At 46.3% G+C, this 12920-nt stretch overlaps 2 protein-coding genes across 2 annotated transcripts in view; both read left to right on the top strand.

Moving 5' to 3' along the window:
• Positions 1–8125, top strand: part of LOC311616480 (uncharacterized protein) — a 360599-nt gene extending 352474 nt beyond the window's left edge. Inside the window, exon 3 of the mRNA XM_084871844.1 lies at positions 8108–8125. The gene's annotated coding sequence lies outside the window, so the exon portion shown is untranslated. The remainder of the gene's footprint in view (positions 1–8107) is intronic.
• Positions 8126–12613: 4488 nt separating this feature from the next.
• The window catches only part of ETV5 (ETS variant transcription factor 5), a 58040-nt gene continuing 57733 nt past the window's right edge, over positions 12614–12920 (top strand). Inside the window, exon 1 of the mRNA XM_084872566.1 lies at positions 12614–12843. The gene's annotated coding sequence lies outside the window, so the exon portion shown is untranslated. The remainder of the gene's footprint in view (positions 12844–12920) is intronic.

Genomic DNA, 12920 nt, shown 5'->3' with positions numbered 1-12920 from the left:
CCCCACAGTGGATTCTGAAAATATAACCCTGGCCTTCCCCTCATTTCCACTCTCTGATAAGCTTGAGTCTTCTGGGTTGAGCTGTCCTGAGAACATGCACATTTGTCTAGAATTCTGGGCCAAGAGCAAGTCTTTATTACTTCCTAAGGCAATCTCAGCTTCCATTTGCCCTCTTTCTCGGTGTTTGAATCCTCTCAACAAACTGCAGGTAAAAAATATTGGTGTCACCATCTACCTCATTTTGTAAGTCAGGATTCTGAGGCTCAGAGAGGCCAAGCAACTTGCCCAAGATAGCCCAGCTAGGGCCAGAAGTCTGATTTAATGACTTTAAGGCTCTTTTCTGGGGACTGCTTCACCAGTTGAGCCAGCCTTCACTGTCTGAATAAGAAGCCACTGTCTGCTTATTCCTACTCATTTGTTATTCAAAGCAACTGCTATTCTCTACCTCATTAGATCCTACTTTTTAACACATGCAATGTAATTTTAAAGCCACACAGAATTAACCCAATCAATCCAAAAGACATTTTGAAAACCTGTTTCCTTTGAAAATGAATTGTCTTTTAGATTCCCCCCTCTCCCCATTACATAGTAGAATCACAAGCCCCCTGTGATGTGTTTACAACACCCCTGTGCTCAGTGTTACTGCCTCTCCCAGGAGCTAGATGGATGCCATGGTACAGTCCTCCCTTTGTCTGACAGCTGTCATTCACAATGGGAAGGGGGAATTTGACTCGACCCTCATCTGAAATAGGCAACAAAGTCTGGCCAGATCTCAAACAGTCACACCTATATTAAAACACACAAAGGCATACACTTGCACACACAAAGACGTCGATGATGGTGTTGTTTTTAGCCTCAGAAGAAATGGAAACAACCTAATACCCAACAGAAGGAAAACAATGAAACAAATAAATGTTGTTATAGCCATAAAAAGGCATTATCAGTCAAACCTTAAAGTTTTAGTGTATTAAAAAAAAAAAGTAGTTTATGAAGATAGTTTAATGCCCTGGAACAAGCCTGTAATATACGGCTGGGCACAATGTGAACTTACACATTAAAAAATATATCTCCCTTACATATCTCCATTACTAGAGGCCCAGTGCACAAAATTTGTGTACTCGGGGGTGTCCCTCAGCCTGGCCTACACCCTCTCACACTCCAGCAATCAGATACCCTTAGTGCTGCTGCTGCAGAGGCAGGGGAGGCTCCCACCGCCACTGCACTCGCCAGCTGTGAGTGATAGTGACTGGTTGTTTCATCATTCAGTTAATTTGCATATTAGCCTTTTCTATATATAGAAAGGGATCTTTGTATTTTGTTTGCTTCCTCCTGAGGAATTCTTAGAATTTCAGAACCTTCCATAATAAGCTGACATATATACAGAAAAGGCTAATATGCAAAACAGAAAAGAATAAAGACAGAGGAGAAATATGTCTAAATGTTAACAGTAATTATTTCTAGAAATAGGTGCTTGTTAGTTTATTTTTAACGGGTTTTTTTTGTTTCATATTTTCCAAATTGCACACAATGTGTATATGATTTTATGATTTGAAATACTTTTAAAACTTTGCAGAAACAAAATTTCCAGTTTGGGTGAATTAAGAATAATTTTTAAAATTAACAAAACAAATTTGTGAAAGTTATTTAAAAGTGATACTATTACCTATCTGGAAACTCTCTGGAATTAGGCAAAAATTAAAATTTTTGAAGTGTCACAATAGACATGCACACCTGCCAGAGGCAAGAACAATTCCTATTTCTGATCCTGCTCCCTTACAAGTAATAATGTGCTGAGCCTTTTAAAGTAAATAAATGTAACAGCCTGCAGGATTCTGTTACTTGTCAGCCCTTGGATTCAAAATGCCTTGAACTAACCTCTACCATTCATGGCCAAGTGGGAGGAAGGGCTCTTAGAGGAAATCCCAGGTGTGAAGGTGGAAAAGGAGGCAAAGGGAGGAGCAGACATGAGCCTCCTCCCCAGCCCGGAGTGAACTTAGTCACTCATTGAAGGCATTTAGAACTCTGTTCTCCCTCCTCAATGCCAGGATTTGCTGAGTTGATTCCAATCATTCTGAGGCCCTCAGAGTCCCAGTAGTCCATAGGCAGCCTCTGGCATTTTTTCTGTAGACCCAATGCTGCTCATGTACACTTCGGAGTGCTGAAGCCAGGACGAGGAGGGGGCTAACAAATGCTTTCTTTGATACCCCCATCTCTTCATCCACAATCTACACTATTTTTCCCTCCCCTCTCTATTCCAATGTACTTCAGGCTACCCTTCACACCCTTGAGATTTGTCTTCCCCAAATTTCCCCTTTCCATTTGTCACTTCCCTATTCCAGAACTTACCTTGACTCGCTCTTACCCAAGGAATCAGATCCAGATTCCTCAGATCCCCATGCACAGTTTACTCCCTCCAAACGCACCTTCCTCTGCCCTACATCACCCCTACACCCCCATCCTCCTTACCCTTCACTGCACCCCAGCATTCAGCTCAGCCTTCCCTTTCCTGCGAGCTACACTTAAGTGACACTCAGAAGTGCCATCAGTTGGAAAGAAGTGTTCCTTCACTAAAATAGAATAATGGAGTCTTGTCCAAATGGTGCTCAGAGGTACAATTTTCTCAGTGTTCTGTTTTCTCCCCTCAGCTTTTGTCAAACCTTTGGTATCAGCAGCTCTGCCTGTCTCTAGTGACAGCCTGCAGATGGCAAAGGGGGCAAACAAGCCCCTGGTGAAAAATCATGGAAAAGCCTCAGCAACAGCCCATCCCGTGTCTCAACAGCTTGTTTATTTCACAGACACAGGCTCATGGTTGTAGTTTTATATGTAAAATTAAAATAAATTCCCATTTCCTACTAATAAAAGTGTCCTTGGTCCATGGATAGAATTATGTACCACATGCTTTTGTGGTAGTCCTTTTAAAAACATCTTGGTGGTCTATTAAGAAAATTATTATTGCTGTGAGCCAGGACACCTGGGTGACTTTGGAAACCAGTTTTCAGACACATTACAACCCTCTTTCCCCAGTGTACACACACTCACACACACTTGTGCCTTTATCTGCATGTGATCTCCACATCCCATTTTCTGACAACGAATACCCCGGCATGCTCCCACTCACAGCACATGAAGGCTTTCTGCCCTCTGTCCTGAGATCCAACAGAATTCCTGTATTCCCTTCAGAAATCAGTGAAGAAGAGAGAAACACTGGGCATCAGAGAAAATTGGTTAAGAAGCAAACACTAAGTGAAATCTACAAGGGGGAAATATCACATCGAGAAGCAAGATGTTGGGAATTCTTTAATTTATCCCAGGGAATACTGAAAAGGTCAGTAGCAGTCATGAAATGTTAGCACCCAGCACCTCAATGCATATCAAGAAGAGGGGAGGAAGCAAAATGTATTCTGTTCCGACTCTATGCCAGACACTCTGCTCAATGCTTTTGGAATGTTCTATTTATTCCTACTCAGAATCCTTAAAGTTTGCACTATTACTCCTCTTTTACAAATGACAAAACTGAAGCCCAGAAAGATCAAGTTTGCTCAAATTCACCCACTTAGAAACGGCAGAGCCACGATGGAAACCTAGTTCCACTGCCATACGCACTGGGCGCTGGACCCCCCGCCCCCGCCCCCTGCGCGCGCGCGCACACACACACACACACACACACACACGCACACGCACACGCACACGCACACACACACACACACATGCACACATGCACACTCGTGCACACACACTAGCCAACTCTGTGAGGCAGGAGTTATTATACCCATTTTTCGAATAGGAGACTGATGAGCAGAGAAGTGAAATGAGCAGGACCAGTGGTGAAACTGAGACATGAGAAGGACTTTCCGTCCATGTTCTTGTTCTGTTCACAACACAGCGGAGCACAGGTGTCATTCAGTAGCTGTGAGAGAAGGCGGTAAATCTGGAATGCAAGGGGGTGTAAGTCTGAAAATCTTTGAATAAATAAAGAACTTCATCCAGACATGAGTCTGTAAAGCTATTACCATATTACCATATGGGTTACCTCGTTACCATTTACATTTGTGAGGTGTACACATAGTTGTAAATGAATGCTACCTGCATTCCAGCCCGGAATGTGTGGGTTGGAAAGGGTAAAACGTGGATTCTGTAATGAAAAACTACATCTTGTCACTGAAGTCAGCTTGAACACGGAAGGAGGAAGAGGAAGACCATATTTAGCTCTTACATTCTACCGTGGCTCAGACAGCCCTGTCAGAACAGGCCCTGAGTTCAGTTTCCAGGTTCAAGATGAGCATTCCTAAGGTCCAAATGAAAGCCAGATGAATATACAGAGTAATTAGGTTTTGAAGAAAGGAGCAATGAAAGTGAGGAAAGAAGCCGAGAAGCTCAGTTTATAGAGCATCGGTCTGCAGACTGAAAGGTCCCAGGTTCTATTCCGGTCAAGGGCATGTACCTTGGTTGTGGGCACATCCCCGGTAGGGATGAGCAGGAGGCAGCTGGTCAATGTTTCTCTCTCATTGATGTTTCTAGCTCTCTGTCCCTCTACTTTCCTCTCTGTAAAAAATCAATAAAATACATTTTTTTAAAAAGTGAGGAAAGATTTCAAAGTTGGTTCAAGTCAAAGGGCATGTGAAATTCCCCCAACCAGGAGACTACTTAATGAAGAAAACTTCTCAGCGATCAAGCCAAAATGTTGATCTTTCTGGGCTGTCAAAAAAACAAAATCCTCCAGGGGCACTGGGGCCTATCCCAGGTCGCTGGTCACACTTAGGAGAACCAGGAAGGTTAGAGGAGAAATAGGAAGTGGTTCTTTCAACCTAGTCAAGACCACCAGCCCAGGGGATCAGGCAGCACCTCTGGGGGAGGATATGAGCTGAATGAGTTAGTGAGGAGGTGATCCCTCCCTCCTGCACAGGCCTGGATTTCAGAAGTGGAGATGGGCGGTGTGGGCATTTTAGTGCAGGATGAATTCCTCTGTGTGGCTGAGAGCTGAGATGAGGCTGTAGGATCCCACCAAGCTCCACGCCATCCCAAATCTGAGTGAAATGAAACTCAGTGTCCCCGGGCCCGGGTATGGCTGCTAAGGAAGTGAAGCATTTTCTTTGGTGTGAAGCCTGAGCAACTGCAGAGGCCAGGCAACCAGCATTTCATTCTTCTCCCACCCTGGGGCAGGCAGGAGCTGGGCCTACATAAATACAACCCACAAAGAGAAGGTAACCCAGCCACCCCCCTTTCTCAAGTATAATACAATGCTTTGCTTGCTCATTCACATATTCATTCATCCTTTGGTGACCACCTGCTAAGTGCCAGGAGCTATGTTTGGGGCTGGGTAATAGAGACAAGCATCTGAGAGGGTCCCTATTAGAGGAAGTTGTCCCGTGGGCAACACAGACATGTGAACAATGTGATCGATGCTGCAACTGAGGCCATCACAGTGCATATTATGTTGGAAGTCTTTCTATGCCCTTTGGTTGGTGATTTTTAAGCACCTGTGAGATGTATCCCATGATTCCAAAATATGAATGATCACTCCCCTAATGACTAACTTTAAGACCCCAGACCTGTTGTAATGTGTCTGAAAACTGGTTTCCAAAGTCACCCAGGGGAGCTGCCTGGCAATGCCAAAGTGAGGCCTTTTGCAGCCCCAAACAGGCAATTCTGAGTTAGCCTGATACTCTGACTTTGGGGGCCAAAGTCTGGGCACAGTGCAGCAAGGGTTAACCATAGGAGTCTCTCCACTAAGGGCATAAAAGGAAGCAAAAGAAGGACTCTAACTGGTCAAAATAGATTTTGCCAAGTCTACACATTCGAGTCCATCTACTTCCTCATTAGAGGGGGCCCTTTAGCTCTGCGCCCATTTCAAGCCCACTTGGTCTGCTGGTTTCCAAGCTTACGGCAGAGCAGAGGCAGAGAACTACAGCAGACCTGAGGGGCTGCGGGAGAAGCTTGTTCTTAATATATTGAGTTCTGATTGACAAGTTCACGTGGAAAAGAATCAAGAAAACTCTAAAAACCAGACATGGGGTCCCCCAAATCCCAGTAGCCTAAGGCTCCTTCCTGTGGGGACAGGCAGTCTTTCATAGCCTTAGAGGTAGAGCAGGATGCTGGCATCTGACTGGCTTGAAGAACAGGCGACTCTGTCCTGCATGGCCAGACCCGAGGGCCACGGAGAGACTGCAGGGTTATCGGCCGTGGTGAAGATCCTGCTGCAGAGCTGGACTCTCTTCTGAAGGTAAGGGAAGCCATGGGAAGTTCCCAAAGATTTCCACCCTAATGTTTTTGTAAGGTTTGGGGCTTAAGGAAGAAACCTCTCAAAACATCAGCAATCTAAATGTATTATGTGTCACTAGCTTTTTTTTTTTTTTTTTTTTTTTTATAGTAGATGTTTTATGAAATCTAAGAGTTGAAAATTAGGAGAAAGGAAGTCCTCAAGCTCAGGAAAGGAGCCAGGAGAGGAATAAGGCCCCACGAGGTCAGAGGGTCAGAAGGTCAGATGGCCAAGAACATGGCTTGCTCCTTCTTAATGGAAAATTCGGACATGATTTTTAACCTCACTTTGACCCTCAAATTATACAAAATCAAATTGGGTATTATTACTGTCTCCAAGAATAATTGGGAATATTAAATTAGACAGTGTGTGTAGCCCCAGCTGGTTTGGCTCAGTGGATAGAGCATTGGCCTGTGGATTGAAGGGTCCCGGGTTCGATTCTGGTCAAGGGCACATGCTCAGGTTGCAGGCTTGATCCCCAGGGTGGGGTGTGCAAGAGGCAGCCAATCAGGGATTCTCTCTCATCACTGATGTTTCTATCTCTCTTTCCCTCACCATCCCTCTCTGACATCAATAAAATATATTAATTAAAAAAAAAAAAGACAGTGTATGTAAAGTATCTAGCACAGAGCCTGGCATATAGAGGCATAGGGGATGCTCGGTAAAGGTAATTTCTCTTTCTAACGTGGTTTTAATGAAGACAAATTGTAGCTGCCCCAGATACTAAATCAGAAATCTGGCTGGAGCTGCTGAAGCACATTCCCAAGGAATCACTGTGACTCTCCTGGGAGTGGAAGATAAGCAACCAGGGCCCCAAAGGCAAGATGAGGGAAATGGATAGAGTGGGAGACTGCAGGAACGAGGACCACAGGGTACAGTATTTCAGAGCAAGGTCTCTGTTCAAGATCTGCACTGGACTCCAAGATCTTAGGAGCTATGTGATCTTGGGCAGGTTACCTAACCTCTGTGCCTCCGTCCCTCAGTGATAAAAGAGATAATGATGGTATCTACATCACAGGGATGTTAGGAGGATCAAGTAGGTTAATATTAGCAAGGCCCCTAATGGGCCTGACACTGTAAAGTGCTTTTTCAGTGTCGGCCGTTGTCACTATGCACACAGGGTTTCACTAGGCAGCCCAGCAGAGTGGTTCCTACCCAGACTTTGGAGGGGGCCCCTTGTGCACACGCACTCTCTTACAGTGTGCTAGCGCTGTGACCGGAGCGATTTATGCAACCTTCCTGTACCTACATTTTTTTTTTCACCTGGAAAAGGTGAAAGTGATAATAATACTAGCTCCCTCAGAGGGCTGTTGTTGGGGACAAGAAGTGTTCAAACATATGAAGTGTTGCTGAAACCGGTTTGGCTCAGTGGTAGAGCGTTGGTCTTCGGACTGAAAGATCCCAGGTTCGATTCCAGTCAAGGGCACATCCCCAGTAGAGGGTATGCAAGAGGCAGCTGGTCGATGTTTCTCTCTCATCGATGTTTCTAGCTCTCTATCTCTCTCCCTTCCTCTCTGTAAAAAATCAATAAAATATATTTTTAAAAAATATTAAGTGTTTAGAAAAGAGTCTGGCTCGTATTAAGCAGTGAGCAAATGTCAGTTGTTATTATTCCTTGGTTGTAAGGAACCCTGAAGATGATATGGCCCTTCTTTGCTTAAAGAGATATTGAATCTAAAGGATTTTATTTTTTTATTTATTTATGGTTTTTTTTTAAGGATCATTTTTTTTTTCATTGATTTTTTACAGAGAGGAGGAGAGAGGGATAGAGAGCTAGAAACGTCGATGAAAGAGAAACATCGACCAGCTGCCTCTTGCACACCCCCTACGGGGGATGTGCCTGCAACCAAGGTACGTGCCCTTGACCGGAATCGAACCTGGGACCTTTCAGTCTGCAGACTGACGCTCTACCACTGAGCCAAACCAGTTTCTCTCCTCAATTTTTAGGGTATTTATTTCTGACTTTTAGAAAGAAAGCTGTGCCAGCCAGATAGAATCCTTTTTCCCTTGAAGACAAGAAAAACATTTGGATACTTTTTTGACACTCTCCTCAAGTCCTTTCCTCCTTATGATACAAGAATGGGAGAGGACTCCTGGGATCATGTAGCCCACACCCAGCCTCCCGACAGGGCTGCACTAACCACAGACAGCATTGCTAACACACGGACTCGGGGCATTTTCCTAATGTGTGGAACCAAGATCATGAGGTTGCCACATTTCCCACCACCATTTTGATGGTCATCAGCTCAAGGCAGGTTGCTTGCTTTGCATTTTAACTTGCTTTGGGGATTTTAAGGGAAAACTTTAGAAGTGGTCCCCTAAGGGGAGGTGGAAGCTTTCAGGCTTGGGGCAAGACACTTGTTTTTCTTTCCTTCTATGTTGTTCTCTGTAGACACACTGCAAATTGAAGGACAAGAGGCCAGTTATCCTACTGTGATTAAGTGAGTTTTGCTACTGCCTGAGGACAAAGGCTAGATTGACTCTAGATGAATGTTCCAGAGGGCAGGTCTGTCTTTTTATCTTTTCCAGTCCGGTTCTTTCCTGGAGGAGGGGGTACATTAGAACCCATGCCAGACAAAAACTCCAATGTAAGCAATGTTCTTAGGAGGAAAGACTCAATGTACTGGACAAAGAACTTCTAACTACTGACACTTCTTACAAAGGGAGCAAGAAAAGATGGGAAGTGGGGTGCAGATGGGAGTAAGGAAAGTAAGTCCCTAAGAAGGGAAAACAGAAGAAGAAGAAGAAGAAGAAGAAGAAGAAGAAGAAGAAGAAGAAGAAGAAGAAGAAGGAGGAGGAGGAGGAGGAGGAGGAGGAGGAGGAGGAGGAGGAGGAGGAGGAGGAGGAGGAGGAGGAGGAGAAGGAGAAGGAGAAGGAGAAGGAGAAGGAGAAGGAGAAGGAGAAGGAGAAGGAGAAGGAGAAGGAGAAGGAGAAGGAGAAGGAGAAGGAGAAGGAGAAGGAGAAGGAGAAGGAGAAGGAGAAGGAGAAGGAGAAGGAGAAGGAGAAGGAGAAGGAGAAGGAGAAGGAGGAGAAGGAGAAGGAGAAGAAAGAGGCAGCAAAGAAGCAGCTTTGGGCCTAGGAGTCAGTCTGTCAAGATTAGTCGTCAGGAGATATACCCACACATTTCAACTCAGAGCCAAGGATCCAGGGCCCAGGACCTGAACTCCCTGTCCAATACAAGCTCCAAATTTTCAGAATCACAGTCTGTTAGAGCTGGAGCAGTCCTCTGAGTTCATCTCTCTTACCCAGTGCACTAGCCCCTGTGCACTCTCCCTAAATCTTTCTGCGTAAATGCTTCCTGTGGCAGGAGACTCATTACATTCATTCACTGGGGCAAGCCAAACATTCTGAAATCCTTTCTAACCCTATACGAGATAAAAGCCTGCTTCCCTGTAATTCCAGCCAGTTTTGTCCTCTACTGGATAAATGGGATTCAACCGATGTTTTCTGAGTAACAGAAGCATATGCTAGATCTCCAGCCTTATGGCTTTTCCAAGTTCAGCAACCTGCAAGCTGTGTATCTATTAGCAAGTTACTTAATCTCTCTGTGCCTCTATTTCTTGTCTAAAAAAATGCAGATAATTGTAGAGACCACTTCAGTGCTGTTATGAGGATTAAATAAGGTAATCTGTAGATAATTATATATGATATGAACAGATCATATATTAGTAATAAGTGCTCAGTAAACTTCAGCTGCTGAAATCGTACCATAGATTGTGGGCTCCTCCAAGACACAGACTGGAACATATTTATCTCTGTAACTTTATTGCCTAGCACAAGAGCTGACTGAGTATTTGATACAAATTTTTTTTTTTTTACTGAACGAAAAATAATTAATTGACTAGATCTCTATTCTAGGCAAATCCCAGCATATAATCTTATGTCTGTAACAGTCTTCTCATAAGAACCCATTCCCCAACTCCTTCTGTGCCCTCAATTTAGCCACTATTTATTACTACTTAATCCAGAAATACCAACTTCTCTTCCAAGATGGAATGAGGAACCTTGGCTTGAGGCAAAAGTCACAAGAGCCACACTCCAGGCATCAAGTGCCAACCCGTGGAGAAAGTCCTGCACTGTATCCTTGCAGGTAGAATTATAAAGTATGATTGAGCCTGGCCTGCATCAGCCTATGAATCAGGAGGTCACAGTTCGGTTCCTGGTTTGGGCACATGCCTGGGTTGCAGGCTCGATCCCCAGTGTGGGGTGTGCAAAAGGCAGCCAATTGATGATTCTCTCTCATCCTTGATGTTTCTACCTGTCTCTCTCCCTCTTCTTTCATCCCTAATATATATAAGCGTGATCAATGTGTCATGGCTTATATGTATGGAAAGGCCATGTGGCCCCATGGGCTGCAGGCCTTCCAGAGGGCTAGAGCCTCAGACAGATTTAAGCAAAGAGAAGTACAATTCTGGAGAAACTAGATCAGATGGCAGATAAGATGAGAAGAGGTGGAACAGGATTCGGGCAGACAGGCTGGGGGGGAGGAGGACCCAGGAGCTAAGCTGGGCCCTGAGTCTAGCTGGAGAGATAGAAGCTTCAGGGATGTCAGCAACACCCTGGGAACACAACTGGACTAGGATAACACCTCTAGTCACCAAACGGAAATGGTGCTATCTGGGGAAGGAGGAGAAGCATTAAGGGAAAACTTGACTGGAACTGGGGCCAATAGCAGAATGCTCTGCTAGGAAATTAGATATCATAGAACTGCTTGTTAAAAGTGCTGAGCACTTTCCCACCTATCAACTCGTGCCCACCTCAGGGTCTCCCAAAATCAATAATATAGCGCGTGCCTGGTCAGTGCTGAGCCCAGGATTCAATCAGGGTATTTCAGGCCCCTTGGGTCAACTCCCACCTTTCTTGAGCTTTAAACTACAGACCAAGTGCCTGCTGGCTCTGTTTAAGATACACAGGAGTGGAAACAGGAAAAAAAAAAAAAAAAATGGGCAAATTTTGACTTAAAATAATCTTCCCCTCCTCTTCCCCCCCCCCCCCTCTAAAAATCCACACTGCATTCTTTCTGGTGGGATCGAGGAGCAACCCCAGAGTTCGCTACCCTGGGGACCCCTTTACTAGAGGCTCTCTCCTCTCCTAACATTTGGCGTTTTTCCACCCCACTGGGGATGAATGGCAGGCAGGGCAGAGCTCCCTCACAAGCCTGGGCATCCTAGGGTAGAGCAGAGCCTCCCCGCAGGAGAGGGTATGGGGCGGGGGGGGGGGGGGGGGGGGGAGAGAGAGCCGGGAGAAGACTGTTTATTTGTTTCCCGGAACGCCCTGTTAAGAATCTCGGCAATTGCAGTTAGTGCCCCATCGTTTGGCAAGCAGAGTAGCTTCTCCTCGCTCCCAGCTGCACGGGATCTAATTCGCAAACGCACCATCTTGCATTCAACACTTAAATGGAAAACAAGCAGCCCCCAGGAGGGAGGGAGGCAGGCGGTCTAACTCTGCAAGCGCTTTTCCGAGGGATTTATGTCGCTAGGTCGGTTGACTGGTTGGTGCCCCCTCCCGTGAGAGGATTTCGTGGAGCGACGACCCTCTCTCTCTCATCTCGGATCCAAAACCCCACTCTGGCGGGGGGGATTATACACGGCCATTAAACATGGATAGAAAACTGGATTGGGTTCGGCCTTAGGCCTTGCCAGTATAAAATAGTAACTAAAAATCTGTTCACAAGAGCTCAGATTTTAAAGGGAGATGCTGCTTATTCTTCCCACACTGGAAACCTGGTTAAAGGAAATGAAGGCCTCTCTTAAAGGTAACTAAGATTAGAGGGCTCGGTTTCCATTCTCTGTGTTTCTGTGGGCCGAACGCCCAGGTCGGTCAGCGAGTTTCTCTCTGGGTGGAATGACGAATTCCTCTCGCCTGAATTCTAAAAATGCTCATTTTTGCTCGGTTCTGCAGCTGTAAATGTCTGTTGCCCATGGGGCCCCAATCCTGGCGGTAACGGGTAGCTAGTGGGAGAAATGGGTGAATGGGGAAGAAGAGGGAAGAAGAGCCGTGCCAATGTGAAAAGTTGGGAGACCTGCGAGGAGACAAGCAACCGCAGTTCCTCCGGGCCTCGGCCCCTTTAAGGGCTTCACTGACTCAGCTAAGCTTCCCCCCTCAGGTCGTGTTTTTTATGAATGAAAAACGTCCTTACATTCATTATATAAACAAGCCTGTGCTGATTGGTCAATGGCCCCCCGGTGCATAGATTATGTAAAACAGATCCCTGAGGGGTGGGGAGGGACGTCCCATTGACCAATGGGAGCCTGAGTTGATGGGGCGGCCAGGCTGGATTTGCCCGCAGACAGGGTAAACAAGAGGTGATGGACAGCTAAGGGAGCAGCCTTAAGCCAATGGGAACGCGGCAGGGCTAGGGCGAGGGGCCAATGGCGACGGGCGGAGCAGCGGGCCGCGGGGGGCCGGGCCAGTGCTCCAGCCTGGCTGGCAGCTGCGGCGCAGAGTCCAGCGGCTGGTGCGCGGAGCGGTTCCCTGTGCCCAGAGCGGTTCGGCCCAGCCATTTGCTTAGGCGCCCAGGCCCGGTGCGCGCGTGCGTGAGCGCGCCTGCGCCCGGGGCCGCTGCACGGGGAGAGCCGCCGCCTCAGGTGAGGGCGCGTTGGGGGGGCTTACGAGGGGGGAGTCCAGGAACGAGGGTCGGAAGGGCTGATTCATAATCTTCACA

Source organism: Pipistrellus hanaki (assembly GCF_964339955.1).
Source record: "Pipistrellus hanaki genome assembly, chromosome: 2".
Lineage (NCBI taxonomy): Eukaryota > Metazoa > Chordata > Mammalia > Chiroptera > Vespertilionidae > Pipistrellus > Pipistrellus hanaki.
The sequence above is the reverse complement of the archived record's forward strand: the minus strand, read 5'-3'. Positions and strand labels throughout refer to the sequence as shown.